This window comes from Balaenoptera borealis, assembly GCF_965194805.1.
Source record: "Balaenoptera borealis genome assembly, chromosome: 15".
In the NCBI taxonomy this organism is placed as follows: Eukaryota; Metazoa; Chordata; class Mammalia; order Artiodactyla; family Balaenopteridae; genus Balaenoptera; species Balaenoptera borealis.
In genome coordinates this window covers 34,211,622-34,226,702 of record NC_138871.1, presented here as the reverse complement: position 1 = coordinate 34,226,702, position 15,081 = coordinate 34,211,622, and the positions used below count along the sequence as shown (strand labels likewise).

The window sequence follows — 15,081 nt, the reverse complement described above, 5'->3', positions numbered from 1 at the left end:
AAAAACACAGTCTCTGCCATCAAGACCCTTATAGTCTAGCCGAACCAACAAAATATGCACACTTGAAAAGATGGCTAACAACCAAAAAAGATAATTACAAATGAAAAATTATTAATAGCCAGACAATGGCTACTATGAGGAATTCAGCAGAGAGATCCTAGAAAGAGGAAGAGAAATTCGACCTTGGGCTTGGAGTTCTAGGTAGAGCTTTTAATGGGCAGAGAGGGGATCAGAATTAGCTAGGACATGAACATGGAGTGCAGGCTCTTAGCAGATATGGACCACTTTTCATCTTTAGTGTACTTGTAAAAGGAAACATGACTGCCGACTATAAATATGATGACGATGATGTTAACAATGGTGCTGATGTTATGAGGAAGGTGAGGATATTGGCAGTACTGACAAAAGACAGCGATGATTCTAGAAACAGTGAAATATGCTTTACCAAAGAAGCCGTTCTCTTTTTTCCAGCTTGGCCTTGATTTGTGTCAGTTAGTGTGAAATTGTCTCTTGTTTCACTCTACCATTCCAATACTAATTTTGATAGCAAGGTTGCGGTTGACTCTTTCTTGCTTTATACCAATGGCTTAATGAGTTTATTTTTTCCAGCGGAACAGCAGCAAAACTTGTGGGTTGATGCTAGTTTACCTGGCTAGAGTCTTATTAATATACTTTGGTTGGGGACACATGGAGTGCTCAGGCAAAGCACAAATAATTGAGAGTTTTCTGCAGAATTTGTTTTCCTTTAGTAGCTGTTGCCCCAATTTCACTCCTAGAAGCTTGGCTTCTGGACAGAGGATAGTACAAGCCTAACCTTAACCTCCAACTGAAGAAGCCGCGTGCATGTATCCAACATTGAGATTATCTTGCCAATGCATTGCTACATCTAAACTCACAAGAGCGCGCGCGCACACACACACACACACACACACACACACAAACACACACTCCACTTTATCCTGCCATTTCACTCTTAAGTTTGGGAAAATTGAAGGCGCAAAGGCAAGCATGATCTCAGTTCCACTGCGTAGAGGCTTGAGCTAAAATGACGCCTGGAAAGCAAATGCGGTGACCTTTAAAGGAATCGAGAAGAAGCTATTTCCAGCACATTACTAAATGCTATATTTTAAAGGTTCTAACCTTATTTGCTACAAGTATATAATATCGGGAAACCCTCATGAAGGAAGGAAGGGTCTGCATTCATCACAAGGCACAAGTCACTTACAGAAGGGATGAGGAAAGTTATTACTTTCCAACTTGCAGACACTGGTCAGCTCAGCTCCTTCTGTGGTTTGCTGCATTAAATAAAGTTCAGAGATCACTTGGAGAACTACAGGCTTCTTGACCTAACCAAAATATAACGTTTTCTGCAAATAACAAAAGCCATATCATCATACAGAACAATTTATGACACAAACTTTTACAGTTCACACCAGCTGGCAAGACTGACCCTTCATGTGTCTGTGGTATTAATTTCATTTACTCTTCTAGCTGATTCATAGTAATAATTGATCTATGAGACTCAGTATCAAAATAAAGAATGGGTAAGCAGAAGAAATTACTCATTGAAAAAAAAAAAAAAACCTAAAACACAGTCTTTGAAACCAAAGTTGGTCTCCACTGTACAGGTCTGGAGGACTATTTGCAAAAAATAAAAATATGTAACACTGATTATCTTGACATTTAATGGAGTCCTCAGGTTTAGATGTCTTAGAATAGATAGGTAGATCGATAGATATAGAGAGAGAGAGATAGCTGGATAGATAGATGGATAGATAGATAGATAGATAGACGATCAATCAATCTTGATAATGCCGACAATATTGCTTTACATTTGTAAACCGCTTTACAAAACACTGGTATTTGGCGCTCTTTTTTATTCTTAACCTTATTATATTTTATAGATTGGAAGTACAGATTTCCAGCAACTCAGCTGCAGTAGCTCTTTTTCCCACACTGATTGCATAACTCACATCTGTGAAGGAGTGTGCTGCTAATTATCTCATGGATATAGGATTTATAAATCAGCCAAGTCAATAAAACATTGTGTGAGGGCCTATGTGGTCAGAAGTGTCTCCAGTTGACCTTTATGCTAAGTGGAGCTGTCAAAACATTAGTAAATAACCCTGATTACCTAACAGTGCTCTGGCCTCCACGTGATGGTCTAACTGATTTTTGATTTTTTAATAGCAGACTGGAGAATCCCTTTCAACCTAGTTAGCATAAAATCATTTGTTGCCGTTTATTGGTTTTCCATACTTAGAGTTGAAAGATTGAGGCCACCAGGAGAAAACAACTATATGGGGCCTAGGGCATGGGTTTTCAGGCTAGGGGGAGGGCTCTTAAGCAAGCTTCTATCATGGTTAGAGAGTAACTGTGTGAGGGTTTTGAAAGTTCTCATTTAGCCAAAGCCCCAGGCAAAAGAAACCGACAAGGGCATCGGTCTCCAAAGCAGCAATAAAAGCAAAGTCAGAGAAGGAAAGGAAACCGAATAGTTAAAAGTGGGAAGCAAACTACATTCAGAAATTAGTTCAGTTTCACAAATAAGGGTAGGAAAAGCTGAGAAACTCAGCCCAAAGACATTAAATCAAGAAGTCACTTAAACCTAAAGATCTTACCAGTAGTTCCCCTGTGACTTGGGCCATTACGGCTACAAAATGTCCTTGACTGAGTTACAGGAAATCTAAGGTCTACTGGCAGTGGCTGACTTCTAATGGCACAATGAGTATCCTAAAGCATTTTAGGCTACTGTTGTTGAAACACTCTAGAATGAAACAAAATGCACATTGATTTTCAGTACGGAGATCCCAATATTACCGTTGAGTCGAAAAATGTTTCTGCGAGATAATTCCTGTAGCCCGAGACACAATAAAATAAACACAGGGAAATTCAGGTCTGTGAGTCCCTCATGCTAGCACATCCTGAATTATCTTGGGTTGTTCATTTTTATTTTAGGCTGCCCTGCCCTTTAATCTGCCTCCATCTCTAGGTGAAACTTCATGCATAAAGTGGTTGTATTTAATCCAAACTCAATCAAGACAATGAAAAGTAAGTACTGAAGAACACACCTGACAAGTGTCAGGACTCCCTTCATATTCTCGTTGGCAAAATTGGTTGTGGGTTTGCCAAGGGAGACTGGAATGGGGTGTTTTCAGTTGAACTTGAGGTTTATAAGACTTCAGTGGAAGGATGTGTTCATTTATCTACTTAACAAACGTGCTGGATATTCTCATGAGGGGATACCCAGCAAATACACCATTTCTAGGTTTCAGATGGCTGTCATGCCTATACCCCGCCATTGTTTTGTTCTATCTTCCTCTATAATGACAATGGCTGACTGTTACTCACTGCTTCTAATACACCAGGCACTGTTCTATTGATACATACTCGGTGTGGGATCACTCATTTAATCTTCCCAATAATCTTCAGCAGTGCACACTGTGATTATTCTTAATTTTCCTAGTAAGGAAACTGAAGTACAGAGAGGCTAAAGGATTTGCCAAGTTCACACAGCCAGTGAGTGGGAGAACCGGGATTTGAACACAGTTTATCGATTCCAGGGTATTTGCTACGTCACAGAGTTTTGTGAGGATTCAAACATTCCTGACACACAGTACCAAATAACTGTTAGCTATTATTTTTTATTATTTAGGCTCATCCTATTGTTGTTATCCTACTTTTTTTTTTTTTCGCCACAGGAGAAAGACAACTTTTATTCTTTCAAGAAAATGTACCAACGGGTTGAAGGAAGAAGCATACTGGCCACATCCCTGTCCTAAGCAGGGGTCTGAGATGATGCCAGGCCTGACCAGGGCTTGGGAGAAGCTAACGGGGCTCCCTGTGGCACTGGAGGGGGGAGGGCTGGACCAGCTCAGAGGTGGGACTTTGTTCTGTTAGCACCAGGAACCGCTGCAGCTGCAGCCGGACTTGGAGATGGGACAGTGGGTGGCCCTGCTCTGTCTCCACCTGAGCAGTCTGGGGAGGGGCCGGCGGCAGAAGCCTCCCTGCAGGCGGTTATCTTTGTGTGATTCTCAAATTCACAGCCTAGACTCAGTCCCCCAGCCCCCTGTAAACATGAGAATAGGCTCGTGACTGCCAGCTTCTCCCTGGGTCTCCATCCTGATGGTCCATCTGGAGATTTTGGACTTGCTAGCCTCCATAATCATCTGAGCCAATTACTTAAAATAAATATATATATAATTTTTAAATATACACACATGCACATCCTATTGGTTCCGTTTTTCCGGAGAACCCTGACTAATACACCCATGAACTGAAATGTCAAAAACCAGACTGGGCATTTTTACCAGCCTACACAAATTACATCACTTCTCCCCATCCTTACTGGAACTTTGAGAGTTAGAAAATCCCCAAATTTCTCTCTGAGGTGTAGACTTTCGAAGTATCATTAGTTTGCTGCTCCTTTTCAGTTTGCCTACAAAGAAGAACTTCAGGCTACACAATAAACAGAAATGCCAGCAGTGCGACCGGATTGTCCAAGGTTGTGGCTTGTTCCAGAACACTCTGGGACACAGCTGACCACAGCCCTCCCATTGGCTGAAACCAAGATGTGATTGATTAAATATCCTGCCAGAGATTTTATGCCTAATTATTTAAGTTCCCTAAGGCTAATCTTTAAGAAAACAGTGGAAGAAGAATACCAATAACTCACAAAAGATAACTTTCACACCATCAAAAGCAAGTGTCGCGTTTCACCCAGTTCCACCTGTTAATCCCCCCACCACCCCCGCAAAGATGTCCTTTTCATATGTTAAAGACTTCTTATAGGGTGGAATGATGTGTTAAGTTATAAACAGCTGGTGGGCGGTTTAATATAGTTACAGGTGATTGGATCTTCCCCTTTAATTTTCTCACTCTTGTCACTTTAAAAATAGAAAAGCTACACCCTCCAGAAAGCACAAGATATATAAAACCAATATGTTTGCCTTTCAGTTAAAGACCTCAGGCTCTCAGCTGGAGTGCAACACCCCAGCATCAATGAGAAGATTTTTCTAAGAACTGTGAAATGCAGGACCAGGACTGTGAGTGTTTCTGTAGGAGAATCCCGCTAATGAGCTTGAATGTCCCTGAGAGCTCAGGTCACTCTGAGCTGAAGCATCGTCTACACATTTTCACCTTGGAGGTGTCTTTTTTCCTGAAATCCTAATCTACTAAGACATACTTAAGATTTAACAATCAAAATGTTTACATGGATTCAAATGTTCTTTTTTTTTTTTTTTTTAAGTTCTGGCTAACAGAACTACGAAAATGACATGCAGGTATAGTCCAAACTTCTCTGTCTCTTTTTCTAACAGACCTTCTTTTTTTAGAGCAGTTTTAGGTTCACAACAAAACTGGGCAGAAGGGACAGAGATTTCCCATGTACTCCCTGCCCCCTTACATGCATATCCTTCCCCATTATCAATGTCATCTCCCAGAGCAGTACCTTTGTTACAATTGATGAACCTACACTGACACATCATTATCACTCAAAGCTCATACTTTACATTATGGTTCACTCTTGGTGCTGGACATTCTATGGATTTGGACCAACGTATGATGTATCCACCATTATAGTATCATGCAGAGTAGTTTCACTGTCCTAAAAAATCTCTGTGTTCTGCCTATTCATCCCTCCCTCCCTTCTAACCCTTGGCAACCACTCATCTTTTTACTGTCTCCATGGTTTGATTTTTTTCTAGAATGTCATATAGTTAGAAGCACATAGTATGTAGCCTTTTCAGACTGGCTTCTTTCACTTAGTAGTATGCATTTAAGTTTCCTCCAAGACTTTTCATAGCTTGATGGCTCATTTCTTTTTAGCTTTGAATAATATTCCATTGTTTGAATGTATCACAGTTTATCTATTCATCTACTGAAGCATATCCTGGTTGCCAAAACTTGCCAAGTTCTCTTTTGAAATATCTCTGAAAAAATAAAGGGATTAGTAACTCACTTCACGGGAAAAGAAAATATTAATTTTTTAAAAGATGTATTTATGGATCAAAGGCCACAAATTTGCTGTGTGGTAGGCAAATTGGGTGGGAGTAGACTTGAGTGAGGAAAACCAATGAGTTATAAAAATACTAGTCTTTGATATGATTTAATCTGGCGTAATCACACAATGTTAAATATTGCATAAAATTGGGAATTTTGAGCATATGTTTAAACATCTCTGAAATCTATGGCATTATTTAGCAATTTCAAATTTTACCCAGTTTTCAACTTACTTTATTCAAGACTTCAAGTTATTTCTGTTGACTACCTCATTACCTTAAGAGAAAATAATATTGACTTTCATCTTCAGAAGAAAAATGAAGCAAAGTAACTATAAAAAAATAGATTCCTGGCATGGTGTATTCTCAGGTATATGTTCTACTTACATTGTGCCTTCCTTACAACACACATAGTAACATTGTTAGAAATTTAACTGGCTGACTAGTTAGTTGTTTGAATCACATAATTCAAATTAAATTTTTTTTTTATCAAACCAGTCCATTGTTTCTGAACCGTTCATACATCTCCATGATAATGTAAGCTCCATGAGGACATCCATAGTTTCCTGGTTTAGTTCTTGGATCCTGGTCCTCAGTAAATTTGCTGAATGAATGTCCATTTGTTTGTTTGTTTTAAATGAATAGGAACTATATCTGGTTCACAGTGTGGCTATACCTGCCACCAAATTATAACCAATACAACAAATCTGGGAATCAACCCTTGCAGACAATTCTCAGTCAGGGCCAGAGCTATGTTGGGCACACTCCAGAGGGTACCGTTTTTATAGATGACAATGATGGGAATTGCTGCCCCTGGAGTTAGTGGGGCCGCCCCGGTTTTTTTTACTGATTATCATCAACATCCCTTGAGAAATTCTGTATGGTCGATGTTTACTTCTAATCAAGAATCAAGATGAACAGTACTTTCAATGTGTCTTGAGAATTTTACATGCCATCTAATTAACTAATTGAAGGTGCCTTGGAGTATTACAAGGCTGAGAACCCTTGTTATTAGCTTCTCCTAAATGGGGATAAAAATCCTGCCCAGGGATTTTTTTTATTTTTTATTTTTTATTTTTTTATTTTTTTTATTTTTTTTCACCTCACTGGGGTGGTGTGAATTTTTGACTTCTGTTTGCTCATCTATAAACTAAGCAGGGCTAGAACCGGAGATCTGTATGGATTCTTGCAGTTCCGACATTCTATAAATTTAAAATACACAGAATCCTCAGAATTCAGGCTCATTCTGTGATTATTGCCTTTGGCCTCAAAGTCTCGAATCACATTGTAAATAAAATCTTTGTGTTTTTTATTCAACAAATATTTAGAGAACACCTGTGATGCTAGTAGTCACTGAGAAGGAACTAGATATGCCCAATCACCTCCACCAGTAATAACTAACAACCATTTTTTTTTTTTTTTAATTTATTTATTTTTGGCTGTGTTGGGTCTTCGTTTCTGTGCGAGGGCTTTCTCTAGTTGCGGCGAGCGGGGGCCACTCTTCATCGCGGTGCGCAGGCCTCTCACCATCGCGGCCTCTCTTGTTGCAGAGCACAGGCTCCAGATGCGCAGGCTCAGTAGTTGTGGCTCACGGGCCCAGCCGCTCTGCGGCATGTGGGATCTTCCCAGACCAGGGCTCGAACCCATGTCCCCGGCATTGGCAGGCAGATTCTCAACCACTGCGCCACTAGGGAAGCCCCAACAACCATTATTTAACAGTAATGCCAGCATGCATTAAGTATTTACTATGCACCAGCCACTCTTCTAAGATTTATATATCTTATTAATCCTCTTAACAATCCTATAAGGTAGGTATAAATAAGAAAACTGAGGCACAGAGAGGGTATGACCACCACCAGTAAGTGAAAGAGCTAGGATTCAAATACAGGCAGTGTGACTCCAAAGCCCTTGCTCTTAATCACTGCACTATCATAAAAGAATTACAAAGAAATTACAAAAGAAAATAAAGAATGTGAAGAGTTACTTATAGAGTCTGCATTTCTTACATTGATTTAACTTCTAAACTGAAAGAAATTATCCACATAATCTAAAGTAGATTCAGTGGGAGGAATCGGGATGACGACAACCAAAGCCCCCATCTCTTAATATATTCATTTGTGTTAATATTATTATGTTGGTTTAGAAGGAACACACTGGGAACAGACTCAGGAATTTAACTCTGGGTCGATGTGAGTTACTTCCAGTTCGGGGCTCACTCCAAATAACCTGAATGAAGGCCCAAGTCCTACTTCCGTGTATAAGTGGGAAAAGTCCAGTAATGACTCCAACCTTCACAGGTCTTTTCCTCCTCACTCCAATGGAGCTGACTCTGCACTCTAGAGATTGGCACTGGAGAGAAGCTGCAGCATCGAGTGAAGATGTGGAGCTTTGGAGCCCCAGCTGGCTGTGAACTCAAAGAGAACTGAGTGAGAATCCTGGCTCTCCTGGAAGAGCGGTCCTGCCAAGTTCCTCAGTCACGCCAACTTCAGGTTCTCTATTTGAGTAATGGGAGAAAGACAGCACCTACCTAATAGGATTGTTATGAGAATTAAATGAGATGATACATTTCTAGGTAATGCTATTCTGTAATAATCTAAATGGAAAAAGAATTTGAAACAGAAAATATATATGTATATGTATAACTGAATCACTTTGCTGTACACCTGAAACTAACACAACATTGTTAATCAACTATGCTCCAATATAAAATTAAAATTAAAAAAAAAAAGTATACACTCTAGGACCCCCTTCCCCCCCAAAATAAAGATAACATTAAGCCTTGGCACAGAATCAGCACTCAAAAACTGTTTGCTGTTACTATTATTTAACACTACTCCGTACTAGTCAATCATATCTCTCAACAGGACCATATGCCTCAAAGGTGGGTTTCTAAGACTTTTGCTTTTTCGTATCTACCTTGGTGCCTAGCACTTACGATGTGCAATAAATACACATAGACAGATAAACTGGCAAGGAGGGCAAAAAAGGAGAGCTCAGTTCTCTGCCCATAAAGTTCCCAAAACAAAGACAGCAAATGAGTGGATTGCCATTTGGTGTTTTGATCATTCTCTTCAGATTTGTACGATCAGATTTCTTCTCTTTTGTAAATCACAGGAATAACTTCAGGAAGCCTCAGACATCCTCATATAAGGTTAAATATTTAAAACAGAGCTGCATGAGCCTTGAAAAGATCCAGACAAACATATGTTGAGAAGCTTTGGCAAAGCCCAGTGCAGCGCAACGAGCAAAGAGAGGCCGAGAACCCCTGCACCCATCGTCAGGGGCCGTCCATCTTGAGCACAGCTTGCAGGCCTCATCTCAAGAATGAGGTCACCCAGAGCCCAGATGGGCAGGCGGGTTGCAGAATAAGATATGTCTGGGTGCAGATGTGAAAGGAATTGGGACTAACAACCATAATGGAAACAGGAAATGAGACTTAGGTCAGCCGAACTGCACAGTTGTTGAAAAAGCAAAACTTAGCCATGTGGTATAATTTTCATGCTCCATGAGGTTTACCACCAATCAGCCAACTTTACCAATAGATTAAGCTGTCACTATGAAAAAAACCCCTCAAAGGTGTCCGTCAGACCCCTTTCCCCCCGAGTCTTCCTCAGTTCCTTCCTGTACTCCAAATCAACATTCACTAGAGCTGAAGGGTCATCCCATTCAAATGCTTCAACGCACTACTTTTTCCCTACTATTTAGGGCCATTACAATGAATCTGGCAAGGCCTTTGAAGACTGGAGGGCCTCACTGATATATGAAACAAGAAAGAAAAAAATAAGGATTTATTATAATAAAAGAGCAAGCCTCTTCCCTTATGGTACACGTAGGCATGTATGTTCATAGTAGGGATATACTCACAAACTCACCCATACACATGCACAAACACACACAATGCTTCTGCCCTTTATACAGGGAGTTATTTTGAGAAAATTGTTGCTGGATCTCTGGGCTAGGAGAGCAGCGAATCATTAATCTCTCAAGATGGTTAGGTTATGCTTGCTGCCATGATGTTACTGACCTAACCCTCCCAGAGTACATCCAAGGCTGTCTGCCAACCTGAAAACTTTGAACAATCTCTGCCACTCTGCCCTTGACCTCGCATGGATCCTGATGTCTTTTTGTCTGATGATAAAATTCATGCACAGCTAAGACATGTGGTTTCACAGAAATACCAGGACCAAGTTCTGCTATTTCTTTTAAAACTATCTATAACATTACTGTTTCTAAAAATCTATGATTCTACTCTTTAATATATACCAGCATGTTTAAGACTTGGGAAGCATCCTACACAAAATGTTTCTTAGTTCTTCAGACTCATTTCATTTTCTGAAAGGCCTAGAGTCTATGTGCTATATCACCTAATCGTAAAACATCTTACACAATTCTCTCGTAGTTTCACTTTTATTAAAAACTCTGCTTTTCCAAAGGAAGTGGGCCCAGAAAGAGGAAAACTTCAGGGAAAATGCTTAGGAAGGAAGTTATTTTTTTGATTTGCTATTCTAAAACAAGAGTAGGAAGGGAGACAGAGCCTGCTGAGTTCATTAGCTGGTAATACATTAATGTATATCAAAATCAAATAAAATGTCCCAGATTTCACCTTTGTCAAAGAGAAAGAGGCTGAGACTAGAAAGAAGAGTATGGACAAACTTAAGTGAGAGAAAATAGAGTTGAAGTCAAGAGTCAAATATAAGACTAGCAAGCTGGAGGGAATGAATTTAAATCCTGTAGCTCAGAAGAAATTATGCACTCAAGATAAAATTACTGAATCCTTTAGGAAACCAAAATGCATAGAGGAGATCTTAGGAAAAACGAGGCCTAAAGAGTTTGTCTGACTACAAACTCAATACAACCTATTCATTCAAGAATTCATTCATTAAAAATATGAGTCGGGAACCTACTAGTGACAGGGACTACCTAATATGTGTCTGAAATTATTTTGGGCAGCTTTATGCAAAAAACAAGACAAAGTTTCCACTTTGATGGATCTGACATTCTAGTGGTAGAGTCAGAAATTAAACAAATGAACAAATAAACATATAATGGCAGTTGGTGGTAAGGGCCAAGAAGAAAAATAAAGCAGAATAAGAAAATAGAATGTGAGTGTGGGGAGAAGTAAGTGTTCTATTTTAGATAGAGTAGTCAAGTATGAACTTTCTGAGTAGGTAGCATTTGAGCAGCAATGAGTTAAGGGAACAAATCAAGAAAGGATCTAGGGAGATGAATATTCCAGGCATAGGAGGCAACATGTACAAGAGTCTTGAGTAAGGATAAAGCTTTGTGTGTTCAAGAAACAGAAAGAGTAACCCAGTGGCTGGAGCAGAGGAAATTAAAGAGTGCAGTAGGATAGGTAAGAAAATCACAGAGGGTCTTGGAGCTGCAGTAAAGAAGACTAGATTTTGTCTGTGTGGATTGGAGGATCCTGAAGAGTTTTGAGGAGAGAAGAATCATGATGTGATTTACAGTTTAAGAAGATCGCTCTGTCTGCTTTGTGGAGTATATGTTAAATAAGATCCTAGACAGGAAACCCTAAGACAAGTTAAGAGGCTATCCTATCAGCCCAGAAGACAGATGAAGGTGACTGGAGAGGTATGCTAGAGGCGATATCCTTGGAAGGAAACGCAGATGGGACATACCAATGTGTTGCCCTGAGGAGTCAAATATGATAACCAGTTGTTGGCTGGAGCAACTGAGTAAATCATGGGGATATTTACTAAGATGAGAAATATTGGTGGAGGAACAGAATTGGGAGTAAGGTAGAGAATCAAAAGTTACATGGGAAATGAGATTAATAACTATGTAATGGAATTGCTAAAAAAAAAAACCAAAATAAACCACTCATGGGACTTTTGACTATATTGATAGAAGTGTAACATCCAGTTCAAAGGACACAATACATCCCATCTACTGTGAACTGCTTGTACCACATCATAACAACTCTGTTCAATGTTAGACCCTATGTTTTAAGAGGGATATTGAGAAAGAGACCCACGTTCAGAGAACGGAGTCCAGGAAGGACAAGGGACTCACGTGACAAACGCTTCAGGGAAGTGGGGACCAGAGAAGAAAAGAGATTTCACTGAGAAAGATGAACACAGCACGTGGTGGTTGTCTTCAAATATTTAAAAAATTTAACTTACCCTTTGGGACTACAAAAGGCACTTGAGTAGAAGTGGGTAGAAGACACCAGGAGACAGACTTCAGAAGGGAGTCTCTCAATTAGAAAGCTGTTCCAGAATAGACTAGCCAAGCATTGATCAGGGAAGCATCAGTTAGGAGGAGGACCAGATAATATCCAAGTCCTTTCTATCACATGGTTTTCATCACTCTAGATGTAAACTCTTTCTGGTTAGAAACCATCATGGTATTTTTAAAAAATTTCTAATAGGGTACATAGCATAGGATCAAAATATACTTAAAAATTCAACTTCTTTTTAACTTGGCATGCTTATCTAGCCAATGAAAACTTTTAAATAGTTGTTAACATTTTTTATTACTGTATTTTGTTTTTTGTGTAGGGGTGCTGATGAGAAACCTGTTCTTGGCAATAAAAAGCCTGGCTCAACTCTTTCAATTTTTAATAATAGACTAAGACTCACAGCAACTAAGGCTAACACAGAAGCCTAACAAGTCACTTGCTAATATCCTTCTGCCCCTGAAAAGAGCTGGATAGAGGGACAGCCAGAGTATGAAGAGGACAGACATTCCAGCTAAACACATCTGCCAATAATCTTGAACAACTGTATTTCAAATGATTGTCGTAAGAATAAAATGAGTTGTTCCATGTAAAGCACCTAGCACAGTGCCTGGACCTTGATAAATGGTTACTGTTATTTTGTCACTGTAATTATTCACAAATGTTAAATCATTTCTGTATGTTGAACTGTCTGATCTTTAGTTTAAGAATCTCCAGGAAGATGGGGTGGGGCCTTTCCAAGGCCTTCATTTCATAATGTTTGGAGCTTGGTGCTGGGGCTCCCTCATGGGTCCTATAAAATGAGAGGGTAAGATGACCTTTAGAATCTTCCAGCTCTCACAGCCTGTTTCTAAATGATTTACCACCACCGAGGATAGTCTAAAAAATGTGCTAAGTCTCCAAAATTGGAATTAATGAGACATTTTAGTAAAAGTGGTTGAACAGGATACGATCATGTAGAAATAAAAAACTTTTCTTCATACTAGTTAGAATATATCATGAAAAATATGACCTTTATAAAAGCAAACTCCATAAAATAAAGTTAGTAAGACGTGCAAGAAACCTATGTAAAGAAAATGGCAAATAGTTCCTGAAAAATATAAACAAATTATTGAATAATTGGAGACATAATGTTCTCAGATGGCAAAACTAAATGTTGTAATCCTATTAATTATTGACAAATTGAGTTGTTTGTTTAAAGCATATCCAATAAAAGCATCAACAGCATTTTTCTCTCTTTTAGCTTGCTTGAAAACTGTTTCAAAAGTTCATATGGAAGAATACATATGTAAGAATAGCTAAATCTATTTTGAAGGAGAAAAGAAAAGAGAAAAGACTGGGTACAATACCACAGAGTTCATATTTCACTACACACACACGCACAGAGTTCTTAATATACTCAAGAGTTAAATGTAAAGGCCAGACCTTAACGATCAGCAAAAAACCAAATGGGTGAATATCTATCATCTCTCCAGCAGGGAAAGACTTGAAAACAAGAGAGAAGGAAGGAAATAAAGGAAGGAAGGAGGGAAGGAAGGAGAGAAGGAAGGAAGGAGGGAAGGGAGGAAAAGAAAGACCCCATGGGAAGGTTGAGTATTTAAACACATAAAAGTTTACATTATTTGTCAATTAAAATAATATAAACTAAATTAAAATGCATATAAGCTAGAAAGATATCTGCAAGATATGACAGAGGTTTAATATTCAATATATTAAAAGGTCATGTAAAGCTTATCTTAGTTCAGGCGTCCAAGAAGCAGACAATAAGACAGGATTAAAAATGGGAGGATTTTATTAGGTGTATTAGTTACCTGAGGCTGCCATACAAAATACCATAAACTGGGTGGCTTAAACACCAGGCATTTATTTTCTCACGGATCTGGAGACTGGAAGTTGGACACCCAGGGGTCACCAGGGTTGATTCTGAGGGCTGAGAGGGAGAGGCTGTCCCATGATTTTCCACTAACTTCTGTTGGTCTCAGGGGTTCCTAGGCTTGTAGATGGTTTTCTCCTCATGACCTCACTTCATCTTCCCTCTGTAAGTATCTGTATCTTCACATGGTGCTCTTTGTAGAAGGAGACCAGTCATTTTGGATTAGGGGCCCATCATATTTCAGGGTGACCTCATCTTAACTAGCTACATCTGCAACAACCCTATTTCTGAATACAGTCAGCTTCTGAAGTATTGGGGGGTTAAGACTTCAAAATACGAACTTGGGTGGAACACAATTTAACCCATAACATTAAGGGAACAGCCTGTGTGAAAGGAAATCAGGAGGGAGCCCAGCAGGCTGGAGGCAGGGAGGGCATCAGAGATGGAGAGAGAGGGTGTAGACTGCCTTCTAGTCTAAGGAAGGGTCAGAAAGTCATAGGGGAGTCAGAGTCAGTCAACAAAGGAGTTCGGCGTCTCCTAGGAATGGGTCTGCCTCGGTATCCTCACCGCACTCCACACGCGGTCATTGGCAGGAAGCAGCCCAGGAGGCGTGGCCTCAGCGTAAATAAGGCCCCAGATTTCAAAGTGGGAGGCCTGGGAGGCACCTTCTCATGGCTGCCACACCAGGAGAGATAAAGGGATAGGGGGTGATTTACAATAAAGGAAATATAAAACGTTCAGTTTCGCTGGTAGTCACAAAAGTGAAATGTAAGATAGCAGACCATTGTTTTTATTTTAAAATTATCAGAGTAAGAGTTCTTTTTTAAAATGAGGATGTCCAGTGCTGGTGAGAGTGAAGTGGACAGGCTATTATTAATGTAAATTGGTATATCCATTCTGGAATGCAATTTGGTAAAAAAAAAAAAAAAAAGTGTCTTTTTAAGGAACCTTCAGTCTCCTAGGGCTCCTGTGATTATGTGATACCCACTTGCTCTCTCACTCGCTCTGGTCAG

The 15,081-nt window shown here is 39.6% G+C and overlaps 1 long non-coding RNA gene across 1 annotated transcript; it reads left to right on the top strand.

Moving 5' to 3' along the window:
• Positions 1–916: 916 nt before the first annotated feature.
• LOC309611689 lies at positions 917–13,747 on the top strand. Its single transcript, XR_014234677.1, has 2 exons — positions 917–7,386; positions 7,688–13,747. It is a non-coding gene; the product is annotated as an uncharacterized lncRNA (long non-coding RNA).
• Positions 13,748–15,081: the final 1,334 nt, after the last annotated feature.